This window comes from Grammomys surdaster, unplaced genomic scaffold (genome assembly GCF_004785775.1).
Source record: "Grammomys surdaster isolate TR1022 unplaced genomic scaffold, NIH_TR_1.0 193, whole genome shotgun sequence".
Classification (NCBI taxonomy): Eukaryota; Metazoa; Chordata; class Mammalia; order Rodentia; family Muridae; genus Grammomys; species Grammomys surdaster.
Window position 1 is genome coordinate 3,090,342 of NW_021604638.1, and position 20,716 is coordinate 3,111,057.

The 20,716-nt window shown below is 43.2% G+C and overlaps 1 pseudogene; it reads right to left on the reverse strand.

Annotated features, from left to right (window-relative positions):
- Nucleotides 1–19,902: 19,902 nt before the first annotated feature.
- Nucleotides 19,903–20,385, reverse strand: LOC114623105 (annotated as a pseudogene).
- Nucleotides 20,386–20,716: the final 331 nt, after the last annotated feature.

A 20,716-nucleotide genomic window follows, 5' to 3' on the forward strand; every position in this document is an offset into this window, starting at 1 on the left:
GGTATCATCCTGGCAGAGAGGCAGAGGGCAGGACCGGGTCCAGATGGACACAGATGGATAGAAACTTTAGTAAGCTGTGTCAATAGTGTGTGCCAGATTCAGGGAGGCCCCTGGGACAGTAGGCGTTCTCTGTCAGTGCCTTGATACGTACACTGGGTGACCAGAGGAGAGGTTGGTGGGAAGCTGAAAACAGCTGTATTAGGTGCTGTCTCCTACATGACGTCCAACTTTCTTTGTGTGTCTCTTTATCCAATACATTTTTGGATCCGGTTCCTTTGATACGATTTTAATATGTCCACGAGTGCCCATAGGTTCAGTTTACTTTGATGTTTCTAGAGTGGTCCCTTATTACTTTTCAGAATATTTATCTGTCTGTGTCTCATGGGTGCGGCCAGACAAAGGTACCATTGACTTATAAACTGAGGCATTCAGTTATCCCCATCCTCAGAACGGAGCAAAACCTGCTTGTTAAATGGAGTCTCTTAAGGCATGACACAACTTGATAACAAGCCACCATTTTACACAACGTGGAATAACTTAGAGCAGAAAAGAGCTGAGCCTCAACATAGTAATCCCTCGTTCTGGCAAAATCCTGAACAGTCTCACAGTTATACGCTGCTCAAGTCCAAGAAGCACTGTTTATACAGGTAAGGAACCCAACCCCTCCAGCTTCTTGACATCACAACATTGCCTTGTCCTCTACGGAGTTCACAGGAGAATGGTGCAATTGAGTTACAAAAGCAAAAACAAACCCACCACCAAATCTTTTATGTATGTTTACTTTTCTGTGTTGGCTTACAGTTATAGCTACCGTCAATCATACAACCTTGGTTGAACATGCTCAGTAGGTTCTGACGCGTGGGATCCAACTTGTTTATATTGTCGATGACAACCTTTAAATGAAAGAAAACACACACTAGGACTAGGAGCAAATACTTCAATGGTTTTTACACTCATTTTCCTTGTCAGCATTAAAACAATGACATGAGGGATATGAGAATTGCTGGTTTAAACTGATTCAATGGATGCCCATCAGGTTGGTCACTTATTTAGGTAGACCCTCTACCCCTTCTAGGTGCTGTCATCGATTGCCGAACCTGATTCTAAGGCATGTTGCAGTAGAAGACACTGAGGGAATGACTCCGGTGATCAGACGAGGGGATGAGGCAACTCCACCAGCCCTCGGCTTCCCTTAAGTATATATCTTTTTGATTTCTAGATTAATCTAGAGAGTTACTGAAAGGGAAAGTTCGGTTAGGAAGCTAGAGAAGGGAGGGGAGGGACATTGTATTAAGGAAAGTGGATGGTGTTTGCTCATGTGTGATTACAAGACACGATATTTAATCTCCCGTGCATGATCCTGGATGGGTCAGAGTGACTGCAAACGAGATGAGTAGCAAAACCAGAAGCTTTCTGAAGTTAAGCCCCACGGCCCCCACTCTGTAACTTCTGGGGATGCTGGAGATGTTTTGCAACCAAATTACTGCTTTAGTCCCACTTCAGGGGTGATGATTAGCATATTTATTGGGTAATGATGAGCTATCGAATTGTCAAACACTGGTCAGAAACCTGTTCCTTGCTGATTCCACAGCGAATAGCCTACAGCCAAACAGATGCTCTCAGTTCTGTAATGCCAAAAGGCTTGTTGGAAGGCTCAGTCTTTACCCTTGACCCAAAGCAGATGGAAATGCGGATTCCAGGCGGAAAAACAACCCTAGAATGGAAAAATCAATTCACATAATCAAGATGGACTTTTTATTCGGGTTGGGGGCTGGTGAAACAGCAGACTGAACTAATAGTTGTTCCAGTAATGGTGGTTAAAGATTCTGGCCAGGACACCCTGAACAGCAGCAGAGGGATACTCGCACCTTGCCCCCCTTCTTCTTCTTCTTCTTCTTCCTCTTCCTCTTCCTCTTCCTCTTCCTCTTCCTCTTCCTCTTCCTCTTCCTCTCCTTCTCCTCCTCCTCCTCCTCCTCCTCCTTCTCCTTTTTCCTTCTTCTTCCTCCTCTTCCTCTTCCTCCTCCTCTTCCTTTTCCTCTTCCTCTCCTTCTCCTTCTTCATTTTCTTTTTTTCTGTGACCTGAAATGCAGTCGGATTGCCTTCAGACAGTCAAGAGGCTTTTCAGACCAAAGCACCTGAAGCCCAGGATGGCAAACACCACAGTGCTCTGAGTTAGAGACGGGGGATTTTCGGGGCTGTCCCGGGATGCTGCTAGGTTCTCTAGTCACTGTGAAGTATCGCAATGTGGAAGAAATGGTCTTAGCTCTCCCACAGCCTTGGTAATAGTCACATCATTCAGTTTGATAATTTCCAAACAATGCTATATAATTTACATAGCCAATTAGAATGAAAGCCTCCACTGGCCCGGGTGCTTGCTTTACATACCCTCAAACACCCTGTGATCATGGAGTACAGATTGTTATAGCTCTCTGTGCCAGAGGGGAGTAACACGGAGGACTTGATAATCGGCTCTGTGTTTATTCACTGCAGAAATGCAACCTCACCCCGTAAGCGCCCGTCCAGATTTTCTTTTCAACAGAGAACTTCCATTCGATGAACCAATTTCCCCAGAAGGGAGCTTGATCAGAGTGTTAGTGCCCAGAAGGGAAGTCAGCTAGATAATGTGGTAATCCAGCAACTGAACGCACTGTGTGTCTCGCTTCAGGTACAACGAACCGACAGGAGCAGATCAGCGCATTTCTCCAGAACAATACGAAAGCGTATGTTAATACGAAAGGGCCTAGTTTCAAAACACTTTCTTCTTCTAGTTTTAATAGCCGAATTTTGTGCTTGCTTGTTCATTTTTTTTCCCGAGTGCAGATGTCTTTGAGAACTCCTTGGTTTTCGTGTTGTTTTTGATGAAAAGTATTGTTCCTCTTCGGGTCCTGGTTATAGCTTCCAATCTGAAAGCAGGTCACCCTGTAATTTCCAGGAAACAAACCAGAACTTAATACAGTATAGTGCCTGAGGAAAGTGTCTCTGGCCTGTAATTGCTATCAATTGATGGGCTTGGTGACGGGTTTCTGAAGTGGTGGTACCCAGGGCCGAGGGGACTACTGGGAATCGCTGGCTGAACTCCAATCTAATGAGAGGAGGGTGAAGGGCAAGCACAAGGTGAAGCGTCTAGTCCTGAGACCTGCAGGTTTTTGAAGATTTTCTTAAAAAAAAAATAAAAACAGGAATGGGTTGGGGGATGCACTTTCATCTTGGGATATATTCTAATATTCCCAACTTCCTAATATTATAACCAGAATACTATTTGAGAACCATAGGAGATTGATCTGAATTGCCATTTTACTCAAAAGGTGCAATTAAAGCTCAAGTGACTTTAAAAATATTAAACCCGTACTCTACCTTAGGTATAGCAATACGAGTTACACATTAAATAACATGATAATAAAACGATGCGGTGTGGTTTTAAACAAAAGGGAAGGAAAAGGCACATTCCAGGCTACCCTCCTCGTTACTTTTCCTAAGTGGATCAGTGCACCAGACACATTCAGGGACCTGTCTTATCTGGTTCTTACAACGCTAACGGTTGGTGGAATTAAAAAGAAAGCCCGACTTTCACAATCACCTCCCCTAAAGAATGACACATGTTGGAGAGTCTTTGGGAATGCAGAATCGGTCCTTGCTACTTCAATACACAGAAAGCGGAATTCACATATCCACCGTGGAAAACGATGCAGGAGAATGGAAGCTGAGAAAAATAATAGCAGAATCTGGTCCTTCCTGGATCCCACTACCTTTGCTACCTCCTGTCCATCCTTATCACATACGTTAGTCTTGGTTTCCGTTGTAGATTCTAGACTTTAGCTGCGCTTATAGGTGTTTATATATACCGTGTGTGTGTGTGTGTGTGTGTGTGTACACACACACACACAACTATGAACCTATGTTTTGACAATGGAGGCAAAAATATGGAGTGGGTAAAAGATCTTGTATTCAACAAATGGTTTAGGGAAAACTGGATACTCCCCTGCAGCAGAATGAAATTAGAACCGTATCTTTGACTTGTACAAAGATCGGCTCAATGTGAGCCAAAGAAATTAAAACCTAAAACAATTAGAGGCAGACATCGGGGATGGACGTTCTTCAAGATATCAAGATGGGCGAGGGCTTCCTGAACAGAACTTGTAATTACCACAGGGTCCAGACACTAGAGTCAGAATGGGAGCAAGAGAAACGAAAGTGTTTCTGTCCAACAAAAGAAACTATCAGCAGAGATAACACACGAGCCTACAGAAGTTTGACAAAAATCTTTACCATCTACATTTCAGGCAAGAGGCTAATAGTCAGAATTACAAAGAGTTGCAAAAATTAAACCCCAAGAAGTAAAACTGCCAATGAATAATGGGCCAATGGAATGAATAGACCATTTTTTAAAAGAAACCAAAATGGCCTGTAACTCTTTTCAAAAGTGTCTGCCTCACACAGGCAGTGGAGCGATGGCTTAGTGGTTAAGAGTGCTTAGTGCTCTTCCAGAGGTTCTGAGTTCAGTCCCTAGAACCCATTTCAGGCAACGCAAACTCCTATGGCTTCAGTTAAAGGATATCTGACTCCTCTTCTAGTTTCTGTGGTCATATATATATATATATATATATATATATATATATATATATATACATTTAAATAAATTTTTTAAATTTGTATTTATACATTTATATATAAATACAAATAAAAATCAATCTTTAAAAAAAGTGTTCAATATCCCTAGTCATCAGGGAAATGCAGATCACAACTACTCTGAGAAACCGCCTCACCCCAGTCAGAATGGGAAATTATCATCAACAAATCTGACCACAAATGTTAGAGAGGAAGGGAAACGAACTCTTACTCAATGCTGGTGGGTAGAGCACTTTAATGTAGAGTCGTTATGGAAATCAATTTGGAGATTCCTCAAAAATTAAGCCACCATATGACCCAGCTACTTCTTTCCTGGGCACAGACCCAGAGAACACTCTTTCACAGCAGAGACATTTGTTCCTGTGTGTTTACTGCTGCTTTATTTACTGTGGCATGAAATGAAACCAGTCTAAATGCGGTTTACAGATAAGGAATGCGGTGAATGGATAAGGAAAAATACTATATATATAGGTTGAAGTATTAACTTTTTTTTTAAAATTACTTATTGTTATTTTATGTGTATGGGAATTTTGCCTGCATGTATGTGTGTGCACCACGTGTGTGCTTGGAACCCATGGAGGCCAGAAAAGGCCATCAGATCCCCTTGAACTAGAACTAGAGTTATAGAGGTTATGAGCCACCACGTGGGTTCTGGGAATTAAACTCAGGTCTCTAGAAGAGAAGTCCGTGCTCTTAGCGGCTGAGCCGTCTCTCCAGCTCCCCTGAATGGACTCTTATTCATCTGTCAAGAAAAGTGAATGTAATTACCAAAGTTAAATCGAGATCAGACAGAAGCCTAGCATATCTCTGTCCTCTGAGAGGCTCCAGCCAGCAGCCAATGGAAAGAGATGCAGAGACCCACAGCCAAACATTAGCTGAAGTCTTATGGAAAAGTTGAAGAAGGATTGAGGGCCCAAAGAATACAGGGACTCCACTGGAGGACTAGTAAAGCCAGCTCCTGAGCTGAGCTGAACCATCCCGGCTCCTACACATATGTAGCAGATATGCAGCTTGGTCTTCATGCAGCTCCCCCACCCCCAACAACTGGAGCAGGGGCTTTCCCGAATCTGTTGCCTGTCTGTGGATCCTGTTCTCAGAACTGGGCTGAGCTGCCTTGTCTGGCCTCAGTGGGAGAGGATGCACCAGTAACTTGGTATGCTTGAGGGAGGGAACCAGAGGGGAGTTGGCTCCCTCTTCTTGGAGGAGAGGGGGGAGGAGAACGGGGGGGGGGACTGCGAGGAGGAGGGCTGATATTGAAATATGAAGCAAATAAGTAAAATTTTAAAAAAGAAGTGAAAATATAAAGTTTACAGGAAAATGGATTAGGCTGAAATGTATAATGTTAACCAAAAAACTCTGAAAGGAAAATCTTCCAGTTCTCCCTCATCTGCCAATTCAACGGCTTTTTGAATTCAGGTATGATTGTTCCCCAATGCAGTAGACTTGTGTTTATTTATTTCTTACTCTTTCCCCCACCCCCTAATGGATGGCCTGTGATGAGTCACCATGAGGAACATCTCAGGTGAGTCTGTGAGGTATTTCTAGACATGATTATCTAAAGGAGAAAACTCACCCTGAATGTGGGGGTCACCATTTCATGTGTGAGACCCCAGAAATAAAAAAAGGAAGACAAGAAGAAAGCCAAGGGAACAGCAGAGCCCAGGCCTCGGCTTTCTGACCCTGCCCTTGAGACTTGCACTGCTTCGCAGAGCCACAGGCTCCCGCTATGATGTAGTCCCGCTATGATGTACTACAGCTAGCAAAAGCAGAGGCTGAACTAAAGCCCCCTCTCTGAAGATGTTTCACCAGGATCTTATTGCAGCCACTGAGAGCAACTAGTACTCTGTTACATCTTAATTTTATAAGTTCTTGTTGTTAGGAAGTAATTTTAAAAGTAAGAAAAAGTTAAGCTTTCATTAAGGTAAGTCAGGTATATCTTACCCTGGCTGTAAGAGATGTTTCAAGGGGGAATGCGGCGTTTGAGCATATGACTATTTAAATTGTCTTCCAGATAGCTTTGGCAACCAATGGTCATGGTATTAGTTTACAGATGTCACCTGTCCACACACGTCGGCGTGCTTGTGGCTTGGCTGCCTTATCTCTAATAGGAGGGTGATGGGTTTTACAAACCCTAATTTCTTCCTCAGAAGTCATGCTGGAGAGTGCCTCTGAGAAACCAATGGTAGCTCCTCCTCTTACTCCCTCCCTCCTCTTCTCCCCTTGTCTCCCTCCCTTGTCTCTTTCCTCTACACTCTGGGCCATCTTCGAACTTTTCATTATCGGGGCCATGCTGCTAACATTCAGAATGGCCTTGGAGAAGGTGGTTCAGAGAGGGGCTATGGAGTTCTTAGTGCTGGATAGTGGAGACCCAAGACAGTGGTCTGTAGGCATAAATTTTTTTGCAGCCTAAATAATCAACCTCTCCTCTTGCCCACAACCCACCAGAGGTAGTGGAAGAGAAAAGTTATTAGGATATGGGGAGAGAGGACTTGTTTAGCAATAGTTCTTTGAGCTCAATCTTCTTTGTCAGCAGTTCAATCCCATAGCAAACACTAAGTATGAATCAGCAGCTGCAGACCAGTCCTGAAGAAACCACCACCAGCCCCAGGGCGCTGAAGCGGCAAGAAGCCACAGGAACCTCGGGAACTGTTCTTTTGGGTGAGTTTTTCTCAGTGGCAGTGTTATTACAATTGCCACAAGTTGAGCTCAATAACGCTATGTAAGGAGAACCAATACACGCATGTCCTTAGCAAAGAACAGCGAGGAAGAGCAAACCAAACCGGAGCTCAGCGCCTGGCTCCCACTGTCTTCGGGGTCATATTTACACTCCTTCACACAGGTCCTTTCACGTGTATCAAAATATCCTTCCACCTGTGTCTACTTCAGGAAAAAAATCTTTCATGTGTTTGCTTTAGCAAGACATCCTTTTACCTTGTGCCCCAGCAAACCATCATTTGACATAACTGACATTCCAAACAAACTAGAAATTTCCAGTAGTTACATCCCTGTGGCAGAAATTTCCTTGCCCAATCTATTTTAAATAGTAGTAGAGTAGGTGGCCTGTGATTGGACAGGGAAAAGGGAGGCAGAGGTAAGAGTGGGAGAGGGAGAGACACGGGAGAGGAGAGAGAAAGGACAGGAAAATGGAAGCGATGTGAACCTGAGTGGCTTTAGTAGCCTCAGGTAGTTAAGCATATCAGAAGGTTAGGATAATTGTGATAACTTGTCTAAGTTGTGTGGGCATCTTGTGTACTGAGATTTTATTGACTGGTTAACTAAAATATATATAAATATAAATATAATCTGATTGGTTCACTATAAGCATTAGAGTTTTGAGTTACCAGGTGATGGGTGTGGTGGCTGATTGCGGGGTAGATGATTGTTACGTGAGGCTGGCATGACCCTGAAGGGAACTTGGAAGCTCTGGACCCGCCAGAGAGCCTGCCGAGATGAGGACGCCCGGCTGGGGCCAGGAGGCCTACTGGTGCCGGCATTAGTGCAGGAACTAACCTGGGAGCCTAGATGGACACTTCTATTTCTAATACCTCCTACTACACATCCCTCCACCCCTCCACCCCCATCCCTGCTCACAGGATGGTTGAACCTAATTTCTATGTTGTAGGGGCTGGTTCAGTTTGGGGCACTCTTAAAAATCGAGAGTGGAAGTGTTTCCACAGGACTGAAAGCTAGGGAACCACCTATCGGGGCTGTGGGCAGCCATTTTGGAGAAGGGATGCCAAAGAAAGCCTCAGAGATATCACTTGTCTTCCTGGATTAAAGCCTCCCAGTGAACCAGGTCTCATTCTTTGCTGCTCAGTTGCAAGGGGGAAAGAAGTGCTTTTCAACTAGAGCTAATGTGAGGTGTGTTTTTGTTCTTTGTGACTGAAAGAGCTTCATGTTCTAGTAGAAGATTTTATATGTGTGTGTGTGTTATGTGTATGTATTGTATTCCTGACCCACATTTGATCCTGTGGAAGTCAGGGCTCAGTGCTAGGCATGGTTGCTTGGGAGCTGCTCACTTTGCTTTTGGAGGCCTGTCTCACTGACCAGGAGAGTAACATGCATGTTTGCCTGCTGGTCAGAGAGCCCATGTGACCCACCTTTCATTGTCTCCCTAGCACTTCGATGACAGATGTGCACTACCATTTCTGGCAGTTGCTTTGCTGTAGGTTCTGGGAATTGAGCTCAGGTCCCCATAGTGACTGAGCAATCTCCACCTTCCCTATAGTAGGAAATAATAACACTATAAATGTGCCCCACCTTCATCCTCTAGAGTCTACTGAATCTAGAAAAACCCACAAGCCAGGGTCTAAATTCTTACATTGTTAGGATCACACAGCCGTAGAGGGTTTAGAATTCAGCTGTAGATGTCTTCTGAGCTGACAGCTGTGCTTTCGTCAGAAAATGGAGGAACATGCTCATTTTTCTTTCATATTAGTTGGAGACTGTGGGGAAAGGGTCATCCCCATAGCTGTCTTCTTTGTATCATTGTCCTCTACAAGGTAATTAGAGCCCTCTTCTCCTCTTGATCGGGAAATATGTTACGAAGGGCAGATTCCGAGCAGAACTGAGCAACTCCTGAGAATTTAAATACATGATAAATAAGGAGCCCTATTAATCAATAAGACTCATAGAGCGAGAACAGGCATAAAAATGTAAGCTATTTAGCAAAAGATATGCTGTTAATAGAATGGGGTTTGAAAAGCATTAAACACGGGATCATTTTCTTTACCAAAACATCCCGTCACCGTCTCTGTCCCCTTGCAACATTAAGCACAAATGAGTTCAGGCTAAATATTAAGTCTTTCAATGATTTATCGTTAATAGTGAATTCAGAGGGAAAACATACCAATTTGAGGCATGATTGTTATTGAGGGACAGTCTGGGCTTTTATCTTGGGCAATCAGTATGTTAGCTCATCTTCCTTCTTTTGCATATTCATGCTCATGGTCATTTTAGAGGCACTATACATAGCTGGATTTCTTTTTCATTCCTTTATTGTGGCGTCTTCTAGTTGGAAAGATTCCATAATTTAATATTTTCCCCATCAGGCAAGTTTTTAAGACTTGATTTCACTTTTAGAGGGGAGTTAGGAAATGAGGTTCGCAGAAATGAGATGCAAAGCCAGAGGCCACGGTGTGATCACAATCTGGCTCAACAGGACTTCTCTTTTACAAGTTCCCTCTGTTCCATTTAACACATTTGTATTCTGTAGCTATTCTGTTGTGGGTCCCTTTGTTCATTCTGTCCTTCATCAGATTGGAAACCCTTCCTTATCTCTGTCCCTTCCTGTTCCAACAGAAATACACAATTTTCTACCAAGTCAACAAAAAACTTATTTATATACTACCGACGGCCTGAAAACACCTGAAGCTGAAATAGCGGTGGGTGGTATTCGCTGACAAATTGAAGCATTTGAGGTAGACAGGGAACTTATCAGATTCCCCATTCCAGACACAGGAACTGAAATCAACGTGCTGTTGGTTAAATGTCTGTCTGCACCAGACCCCAGTGATGGGCGCATTGCGTAACCGAAAATGATTCTTACTGTTTTCAGAACACCCAAAGAGAAATAGTTTTAAAATGATCTGATGGACATCCATCCCTAAGATGGATACTGAGAATTTTACACAGGGAGAGCTGGTGTCAGCCCAGAGGAGAAGAAACTTACTTGTCAGAAGGTCACTCATCAACTCCAAATGGTGTTTCTTACCCAAGAGTGTGTTAGAACAGACACACTATGCATATGATGCAATTAACCCCTCTGCTTTTGCCAGTGGCAGAGGGTAGCTGACTAGGAACCCTAAGAATCTGCTTGCTTCTGCTGCCCCATCTCTGGGATCACAAACATGTACCACCATACCTGAATTTTCTTCTTAACGTGCTTTCTGGGATTGAACTCAGGTCCTTGGGTCTGACTGAGTTATCTCCCAGATCCTTCATATATAGTCATGACATTGAAATATAAGTGGAAGAAACTCAGAGGGGTAGAAAACTTCAGTTTTCTTCTCAGAGAAGTTCTTCCCTGTTTGCCACCCAGGAGTTTCTTGTTTCACGTTTTTCAGACTCAGTCGTTTATTAAAAGCACTTTCAAGGTTGATATTTTAAATGCATTTGTATAAATCTTCAAGGGCAGCCCTGAATAATGATTTGCTCACCATTGACTTCCCAGAAACAAGTGCTTGACACATAAGAGACGTATAAATGCTTGTAAATGAATAATGTGTTCCCCCGCAGGTTGTACATAGTTTTCTGCGATGGTTGGGAGGGGCCCCTAGGTGTCAAACAATAAGGGACATTTCTAAGAATACATTTGACATATCCACAATTGCCATCATAATGGTGTAAAATTCACAGAATTAAGAGTTGAAACAAATGTTTTAAGGGTCAAGAACCTGGCCCAGCAGTTAGGAGGACTTGTTCTTGCTGAGGCCTCAGTTCAGTTCCCAGCTCCCACATGGTGACTCATGATCATCTGTAACTCCAGTTCCAGGGGACACGACCCTCTCTTCTGACCTCCACAGGTACCAGGTGTACTTGGATTGCACAAACATACATTCAGGAAAAAATACTTATACACATAAAATAAAATAAGTAAATACATAAATGTAAAGAAACTAAAGGAACATTCAGACTATTAGTTGATGAGCGTGTGGAGAAAGGCAGGATGTTGGCTTGGATGTCTTTGCAGCATCGTTCTCAGATGGGCACATGCCTAGTTCCACAGTTTCTCTTTCCCTCTTGTTGCTCTAACTCATTGATTTTGAATAATTTTTCAGGTCCACACTCCTCATATTGTGGTTACTTATGGAGACATAAGAGTAGAGCTTAAAACAAGTAGACACCACCCTCTCCTCAAGAGCTGGCTCTGAATGTGACTGGACTCACCCTGTCTCATCTATATCCCAGAGACAAATGAGTCTTCTGGGGAGACAGTCAGTCTCCAGGTTAGATGACTCAGAACAGAGACTTGAAAGAAGGGGATTCTGTTCTTTGGGAACAAGGTAGAAAAAGGAGACGTGGGGTCACTTGCAGACACACTCCACAGTCAGTGTCCCTATGGGATTCCTAACTAGGACTAACATTAGGATAGCTTATGTAGAAGCATAGCTTGCTGGGGCTTCCCCAGCCACGTTCTAGGAAACACGAATGAACAGATGTTCTCGTGGGGAGGTAAAGAACAGAGGGGCTATAACGTTCTTTGAGTGTACCCAGAAAACTAATTGTGTACTCAACTACTGACAGTCATTTTTGCAGATGAGCAAGTTCCTAAGCGTACCACCACATCTACCTTTCCTGAGGTGAGATCCTCAGCCATTCCTGATGCTTCCATATTCTTAGATGGCATCATAGCATGCTTGTTATTAACAAAATATGTTTATCAACAAAATAGTCTGTAGTTTTGTAAGCATGATACCTGAGCATTGAGTAAGAAAGTGGAGTCAAGCTAGAGCTGACTCACATTTACTGAGTTTGCTCATTTTCCAGAGCCATTGGATTCTCTCTACTGTAGTGTCAGAGACTGCGATATCAGTTAATGAATAAGCAGATGGTAATGTCTATCTATCTATCTATCTATCTATCTATCTATCTATCTATCATCTATCAATGTATGTATGTATGTATGTATGTATGTATGTATCTATCTATCTATCTATCAATCTGTCAATCTATCATCTATCAATCTATTATCTATCTTATCATCTATCATTTATTATCTATCAGTCTACCATCTGTCTGTCTATCATCTATCTATCTATCTATCTATCTATCTATCTATCTATCATCTATCTATCTATCTATATCATTCATCTATCCATCTTAAAGGTAATTTGAGTCATTCTTGAAGAAGTGATTTAATTTTGCAACTTTCATAGTATCTGTGCATTTGGGTAACGTGTCAGTTAATTTTCTGAATTGCGTTTATCACCTCTAGCAGTGCTGTGTATGACTCTCACACTTATATTAACGCTGTATATTTTGATGAGTATCAGAAAATCATTCAGCCAGTATACCTGAATTTTTATTTTAACCCAGATGCTTAAGTTTGAAGCTTAAAGTGTCTAAAGCTTTAGAAAAAGACTTAATTTACAAAAAAAGAAAAAAAAGAATTAAGAGTTTGAATAACATATGGAAAATATCTCTAAAGACTTCTGTGAATGTTTGGAGTTTGGGACACACAGGGCTTGCTAGTTCAAGAAAATGGTCAGTCTTCTGCCTCAGATGAGTTACGTTGACTAGCAGTCCCAAACCTGACCTTGTGTTGCAATCGCTTGAGAAACTACTGCCTATATTAACACAGACTTTGCTGTGGACCAATTAACTCTTAATCTCTGGAAATGAAATCTGGGATTTTGTAACTGAAGGATTATTTTTTGAGGGAGGGTGGAGATGGCGGGGGTATTATATTTTTCCTATATAGCATTGGCTGACCTAGAATTTAGGAACTTGCTTCAGGCTGCTCTTGAACTTTGGCCTTCCTTCCACAGCCCCCAAAGTGCTGGAATCACAGGGAATTGCTACTAGGAGTTAGTAACTCCCTAGTGTTCATGTGACTCCATTGCCCAGCCATCACTGAGACCTACTGGGTGAAGTTCTCCCTTGTTAGAGTCCTCTTCTGGTTCCGTTCTCCCAGGTGTTTCTGGATTTTTTTTTCTACTTTGATTTCATGCTTACACTTTATGCTTTTATGGTTGGATATAAACATCCCTCAGAGCTTAAGTACTTGCTTCCAAGTTAATAGTTATTTAGGAAACTGTGAAAGTGCAGGGAAGTGGGCCCAGCTGGCAGCAAGGAGCTCACCAGTAGAAGGCCTTTGCCCTTATAAGCCATCTTGGTTTGATCCAGTCCACCAACTGTAAGCCCACATGCAGCCAGTTCCCACTGCAACAGACCGAGGTGTCCCAGCCATCGTTCCTTTCCCAGTGTGGTGGGCTTACAAGTCCCCTAACTATGAGCTGAGATAAAGCTCTTCTTCTTTAACTTACTCATATGATGGCGGCATGACAAAACCAAAACCAAAGTCATACTTCTGCTAATATGATTAGCCTGGTTTTTCTGGCTTGTTTGCATGTTCATCCATATGCCTTTCTTGGCTAAGCACTGAAATACTGCCAGGGAGCCCTACTGTCCATCAGCAGGATGCATCTCTGCTAACTTCCTGCCTCAACTATGGATTTAATACTCCGGTTTTTACTGTCTGGCTATTTTTATCCTCCGTGATCCTCTACGGATACAAATCCCAGCCAAACGCCAAGACGAAATGTTTTCTAGTGAAGACAGACTCAGAGACAAAATCCTGGAAGACATCTGAGGATACTTTTTCAATGATGGTTTTCCCTTGCTGGTTGCATGCTTTTGCAGTGGGCTGTTGGTTTAGCTCTCCCTGGTTTTAGGATCTGAAGAAATTTTTCTTGACTGAGTTACAGGGCAATTTTCCATCGGGCCAATTAAGTGTTCAGATCCTCCTCCCTCACTGTCTGTCTTCTAACCCCGCCCTGGACTTGGCCCACACTTCATTGTCTCAGACTCTCAACGGAGCAGCTGCGGTATAAGATGATCTGTTTGCATGAATATTTACTTTGTTTCTTATTCTTATTACCAGGTGCCTATTTGATGCACACAAAGTATTGGGGGTATGTGGGACTACACCTGCAGAGATAGATTTTATATGATGTATCCAGGCTGATTGTCCAAATACTTAGGTTTACATTTGGGGCACTAAGTATAGACCATCAACCCTCTAAACTGTAGAAATCCAAAGAAGTAGGAAATAATTTCCCTGCCTCAACACTGACCTATTTATACTCTTACACCTGCAACTAATTTGTTCTGTTCTAAGATCCGGGCAAATGTGGAAAAATGACTTGAATACTTAGTAGACTTCTTGATGGACACTTCTGTGAGAGTGTGTCTCTGTGGGGTTGAGGTGGAACAAACACCCTAGTATGTGAGCAGCATCATTCTGTGGGGTGGAGTCCTGGTCTGAATAAAAAGGAAGACAGGAGCTGAGCAGCAGCACCCATCACTTCCTGTTTCGTGACGTCAGTGTGATGTGACCACCCCCCTCTTAGTCCTGCAGCATGACCTCTCTGCCATGATGAAATGAACCATGGGGCACAGCAAACCTTCTGTCCTGAAGCTGTTCATATCAGGTATGTTGTCATGGCAGCAAGAGAAGCAGGTGGGATAAAGAATCATTTCGATGTTCTGATGCTGGTGTTATCATTGTTTGTAAAATGCTCACTGTTTAAAGCCTTGCTGTAGATCGTTACACCCCCGCCCTTTACCGTGCATGTCAATCAGCCTTAAATGACCTGACGCGCTCCTGAGTGTTTTCTGATGAGATCATTGAAATTGTGTATCTTTATTTTTTAGCCAACGTTGCCCCAATCTTCACCCATTGGACCTTCAGGAAAACACTCCTTTATGCGTATGCATTCATTTTTTTAAAAATGCATTACATAGATGAAGCCAGGAGATATTCGTCTCTCGGTGCTTGCTCATTCCTCTTAACGACATGCCTTGTTTCATTGAGTTGTTACAAACGGCAGGACTCTCTTCCATTTAAGGCGGAGTCATATTTCCTGGGGGAGTTACAGCACATTTTCTTTCTTTATTCACTAAGGAATGGATGTTCATTTCATTCTTAAACAGTGCCACTAGTCTTTGAAGGAGTAAGAAGTCACAATTACTTAATTAGCTATACATAGCAACCGTTTGTAGCATATGCGCATTTACTATGTATCATGTTCTGCTTTAAGTGTTGAAACTATAGGATACATAGTGCACTGTCTTCCCAAAGGAGCTCTAGATTAGTGGGAAAAAATGGATATCCCAACAGGCAGTTGGGCCTAATACTGCATTAAGAAAAACAGGTAATTGAGAAAGGAAGTACTCTTGTAACATTCTGGGATGCTCTTTAGAAGGCGTGACGGCTAATCTGAGGGTAAGGACAAGCAGGTCCAGGTGATACGCATGGAGTTCAAAGCTGTGGGTGAGCATCCCTGTGTGCCAAGTGAGAGAGTTGCCCTACAAGGACTTAGCATGAGGCCACATGAGCCAGCAGCAGCAGGAGAATATAGATGCCACTGACTTTGTCAGTTCTGAGTGTTTGGCTTTGGGTGGGGTATTCTCAACTTGGAGCAGCTTGAGGAAGTTGGGGAGCTAGAGTCTGGTTCTCTGTGTTGATTGGCTTAATGGGCACTGTCAGACATCTCTGAAATTGGAGCAAATACTTTAGGATCAGCGTTACCACAGAAACACACACTGGGAGCTGACCATGATGGGCATCGGTGGTGTTTCTTCCTTTGATGTCTCTTGGGACATGATAGATAGTAATGAAGCTGAGAGTGTTTGTAACTACATAATTCTCTCTGTCAACAATGAGTGGCCTCCTTCAGCCACAGGAATAAGGCAACTGTCAAAAAGCAGTCTATCTCGGCCTTATGCTTCACCTCTGGGTTCATATCACAAGTTTGCTGATTAACCCAACATCCTCTGGAGCCCCCGTCCCCACCTCTGCTCTGCGGTCCCCCATTTATACACACCTGTCATAGGAAAGCCCTATTGTAGCAAAGCCTCCCTAGTACAGAGGCTTGTTTATGTTGATATTTCTTCATTCTCGTATTGCAATGCCTGCTCTTTTTGTTCTGGTAGGATGTATAGGACCGAGGATGCATACAACACACATGCAGATGCACATGCATGCACACACATACAGCCACATGTATTCATATTTATTATACATTTAAATTAAAACAGTAGTATAGACCCTTTATAGGTACAGCCCAAGCAGAATCTGATGTGGGGACCACTGGGTAGCACTGTCCCCACCCTCCTCAAATTTCCTTCTTTCTACCTTGGGATTTCTTGCTTGTTCCCACAGTCCCTGTCAAAAGGCACGTTGCTTTTCACCTGACCTTACACAGGGATTCTTTCTTTTAGAGTTCAGGCCCCTCTTGTTCCTTTTCTTTCGAGAGTGATTATGCTTTGGCTCAGTAATTAGGCAAACGCCTCTAATATTTTAGAACTCTTTCTGGCGTGCGGTCGGAACGCAGCGAAGGAGATCACCGTGCCATGTTGCCCTTCGTGAATTGCAGCGTTTACTGCAATGGCGCCGAAATATTTTTATGCTGGCTGGGTGTGAATTTAAAGCAGGCAGGGTAACACTTGTTGGCAGCGGAGTGTGAACCTCACAGCGGATTTCCTAGAAGTTATGAGATTTTAGTTAATAGAAAAAGGGACATTCTCCTGCTTATAAGGCCATTTGTAGAAATATGCTATACTCTCTAGGCTTTATTTATATTTTACCCTTTAAAACGTTATGACGGGTGCCCTCTTTCTGAAGGACCCAATTGGTGCATCAACGTAAGCAGTCATGTTCCTCACTGTCACCTCTGCTCTGAGGGGCAACCTTGGCGATGTGGCGTGGCAACAGCTCCAGGCTTTACAGAACATTCTCAGGTGGGCCAGGTCGTCATTTGACTAAGATGGGTAGGTACTAAGGAAGAAATAAATACAGTTCAAGTGTCTGATGGCAGCCGTTGGGCTTTTGTGACTTATCCCTTGGTGAAGGTGGTGTCTTCTAGGCATCTAAAATATAAAGCCTACCTACTGCTCTGTGTTTTAGTTACAGGAGGAGATAGTCCCTAATGTTGGCCCACCTCTAGTGGGGAAGGATAAAACAGTTATCTTTATGTCTTGGAGATGAAAATGGTGGAAATATCTGCAGATATTAAAGAGAATATCCATAAAAAATATTGGTCTCCATATGCCTATTAAAATCAATTGGAGGGGACTTTGCCCTGCACAAGAATCCTCCTCAATGTAATAAAACCCAAATCTAGAGTCATCTTGATATTCCCTCTGGCCTCATGATTTGAAGTATTTATATAATAAAGCATTGTTGAAATGTATTCCCGATTTCTATTGTGAAATAAAAAGTCTAGTCTCACACCCGTCTTTCTGTTTTCTTTTGAAAAAAAAAAAGAAAAAGAAATCCCTTTATTAGAATGTTGGAAGATACACAATCTCAGAGGAATCTTTCAAAGAGAACGAACGATAGATTGCTGGCAAATGTAGGAAGCATTTCTGCCAGTTTTCATGGGGCATTTTCATTATGCAAACCTCACATATCTGCAGTACAGAAATCCCTTCACTGTTGTTCGTGGGTAACCCAGATGGGTGGTGTCATTCCCTGCTGCCCTAGTTTAAGAGGACTGCTGAACCCTTCCATTTTAACTGGCTGAAATCACTTTGAAAACATTGGTCAATCAAGAAAAAACAAAAACTCAAAACCGTACCGAATATTTCCACTATGCCTGGGGACACACTGAAAAATCAACCTTTCCTCGTGATTAGTGGATGTCAGAAGTTCATAGTTCCAAAAATATTTCTTTGGGAATAGAAAAACTTAAAGAGTTTATGTCTCTTTAATAGCGTTCCAGATTTGTCCTGTTATTTAGGGAAACGGGAAAAAGTGTGCCTGAATTTAACTTGGTGCTTTAACTTGACAACAAATGAGCAAGCCCATACATTGAAGAGCAAGTTCATTCATTGAGGAGTAAACCCATTCATGGAGAAGAAAGTCCATTCATTGAGGAGTAAACCCATTCATGGAGAAGAAAGTCCATTCATTGAGGAGTAAACTCATAAACTGAGAAGAAAGTCCATTCATTGAGGAGTAAGCCCATTCATTGAGCAAGCCATTGAGCTTTTGTGGGATGTGTAGATGGAAGACACTGTCCTCTGTCTGGACAGGGCAGAGGAGAACACATAGTGGTGGCCTCATGGCTAACACAGAACCCAGTACAGGAGAGAAGAGGATAGCTAATTAAAGATATTAGATTTTAAATAAAAAGGAGAATGCATTTCCAATGTTTTTTTTATTGGATATTTTCTTTATTTACAGTTCAATTGTAACCCTTCCCAGCTCTCCCCTCCAGAAACTCCCTACCCCATCCACCCCCCCCACCTGAGAGGGTGCTCCCCACCCACCCACCCACCCACTCCCGACTTCCCACCTTGGCGTTCCTCTACACTGGGGCATCGAACCCCCTCAGGCCCAAGGGCCACTCCTCTCACTTATGCCCAACAAGGCCAGAGCCTGACAAATACAGAGGTGGATGCTCGCAGCCAACCATTGGACTGAGCACAGGATCCTAGATGTTGGAGTTGGAGAAGGGACTGAAGGAGCTGAGGGGGTTTGCAGCCCCATGGGGGGAGCAACAATGCCAACCAGCCAGACCCCCTGGTGCTCCCAGGGACTGGATCACCAACCAAAGAGTACACATGGAGAGACCCATGGCTCAGGCCGAATATGTTGCAGAGCCTCTCAGGAGATAGCCATATCAGGCTCCCTAGCAAGCACTTCCCGGCATCCACAATAGCGTCCTGTGTGTGGGGGCTACCTAAAGACTAACATACTGCCCATGGGAGTATCAGGGGCAGTATGGAAATTGTTCTTCAATTTTTAACAATGTTAAACATGTAATTACTGTAAGACTCAGTAGGACTAAAACACCACTCAGTGGTCAAGCACTTGCCGGGTCTATGTTAGTTCTAGGTTTTATATCTAGCGTTGATGGAACGATCCTGGGTGTGTGGATATAACTAAGATGTATTATATGCATATAGAAAATCTTCAGTGGTAATTATTATTTTAGAGGAAGAGTTTAGACACCAGAGAGTGCTGCCCGAGTGTCTGATGTTGTGACCTGTCTAGTGTGGGAGGCCACAGCAGGCTGGCTAGACAGTGAAGTCTCCAGACAAGAGAGGAACCAGGGAAAGCCATTGGTCCATATGTCACTTTATAGACAGTTCAGGGATGTCACTCCTCAGGGAGGGACCAGGTGATTTACCCTAAGGAATTAAAACATGTCATTCTGTCTTCAGCATCTCAAGTCACTTTCATCTTTTAACTCTGAAGGACTAATTCTCTCTCTCTCTCTCTCTCTCTCTCTCTCTCTCTCTCTCTCTTTCTCTCTCTCTCTCTGTGTGTGTGTGTGTGTGTGTTCTAATGTCTGAACATTGAGTTTTAGGATATGCAGTTTGAAATATGTACTGGTGGGCCTGGTTTGACAAAGTGCTTTTGTTCCGTCTGGACAGATGGCTCAGTGGCTAAAACGTTGACTGTCTAAAAGATTCAGTTTCGGTTCCCAGCAAGCATATGGCAGCTCATACCTGTTTGTAACTGCAGTTCTTTTTTTGTTTTTTGGGTTTTTTTTGTAGTTGGAAAATAACTTTATTTGTTCTAGGGCATTGGCCAGAGTCCCCTTAGAACTTCTGAAACTGCTTCTTGATGCCAGTAGCCTTGGTGACCTTGAGCACATTGAATCGTACAGTCTTGCTCAGGTGCCTGCAGTCTCCAATGGTGACAATGTCGCCGATCTGTACACTCCTGAAGCAGGGGGACAGGTGCACAGACATGTTCCTGTGACGCTTCTCAAAGCGATTGTATTTTCGGATGTAATGGAGATAGTCCCAGCAGATGACAATGGTCCTCTGCATCTTCATCTTCGTCACGACACCAGACAGGATCCGACCTCAGATGGAGGCATTGCCGGTGAAGGGGCATTTCTTGTCTACGTAGGTGCCCTCGATGGCCTCTTTGGGAGTCTTGAATCCTAGACCGATGTTTTTGCAGTACCGAGGGAGTTTTTCCTTGCCAGTTTCTCCCAGCAAAACACGCTTCTTGTTTTGAAAGATTGTAGGCTGCTTTTGGTAAGCACGCTCCGTCTGAATGTCCGCCATCTTCCTGGCATCTTGAGAAAAGGAAGGCTAGGCCCACTCCCGGCTTCCTTATTCCATAACTGCAGTTCTAGTGGAGATTTGACACTCTCTTCTGGCCCCCTCAGGACTTCATGCATGTGGTATGTAGTTACACACAACCAGGCAAAACATCTGTACACATAAAATAAAAATAATTAAAATCTATAAAAGCAAAATAGACAAAGAAGTGCCCGTATTAGCAGAGTTTAGTTGCCCTGAAGGGAAAGTTGGATCATCTCAGAAACAGAGAGTAAATAACTTAACCACACTCAGATTTGGTGAACGTTGAGTACAGATGTTTCTTTAAAATTTAGTCCCT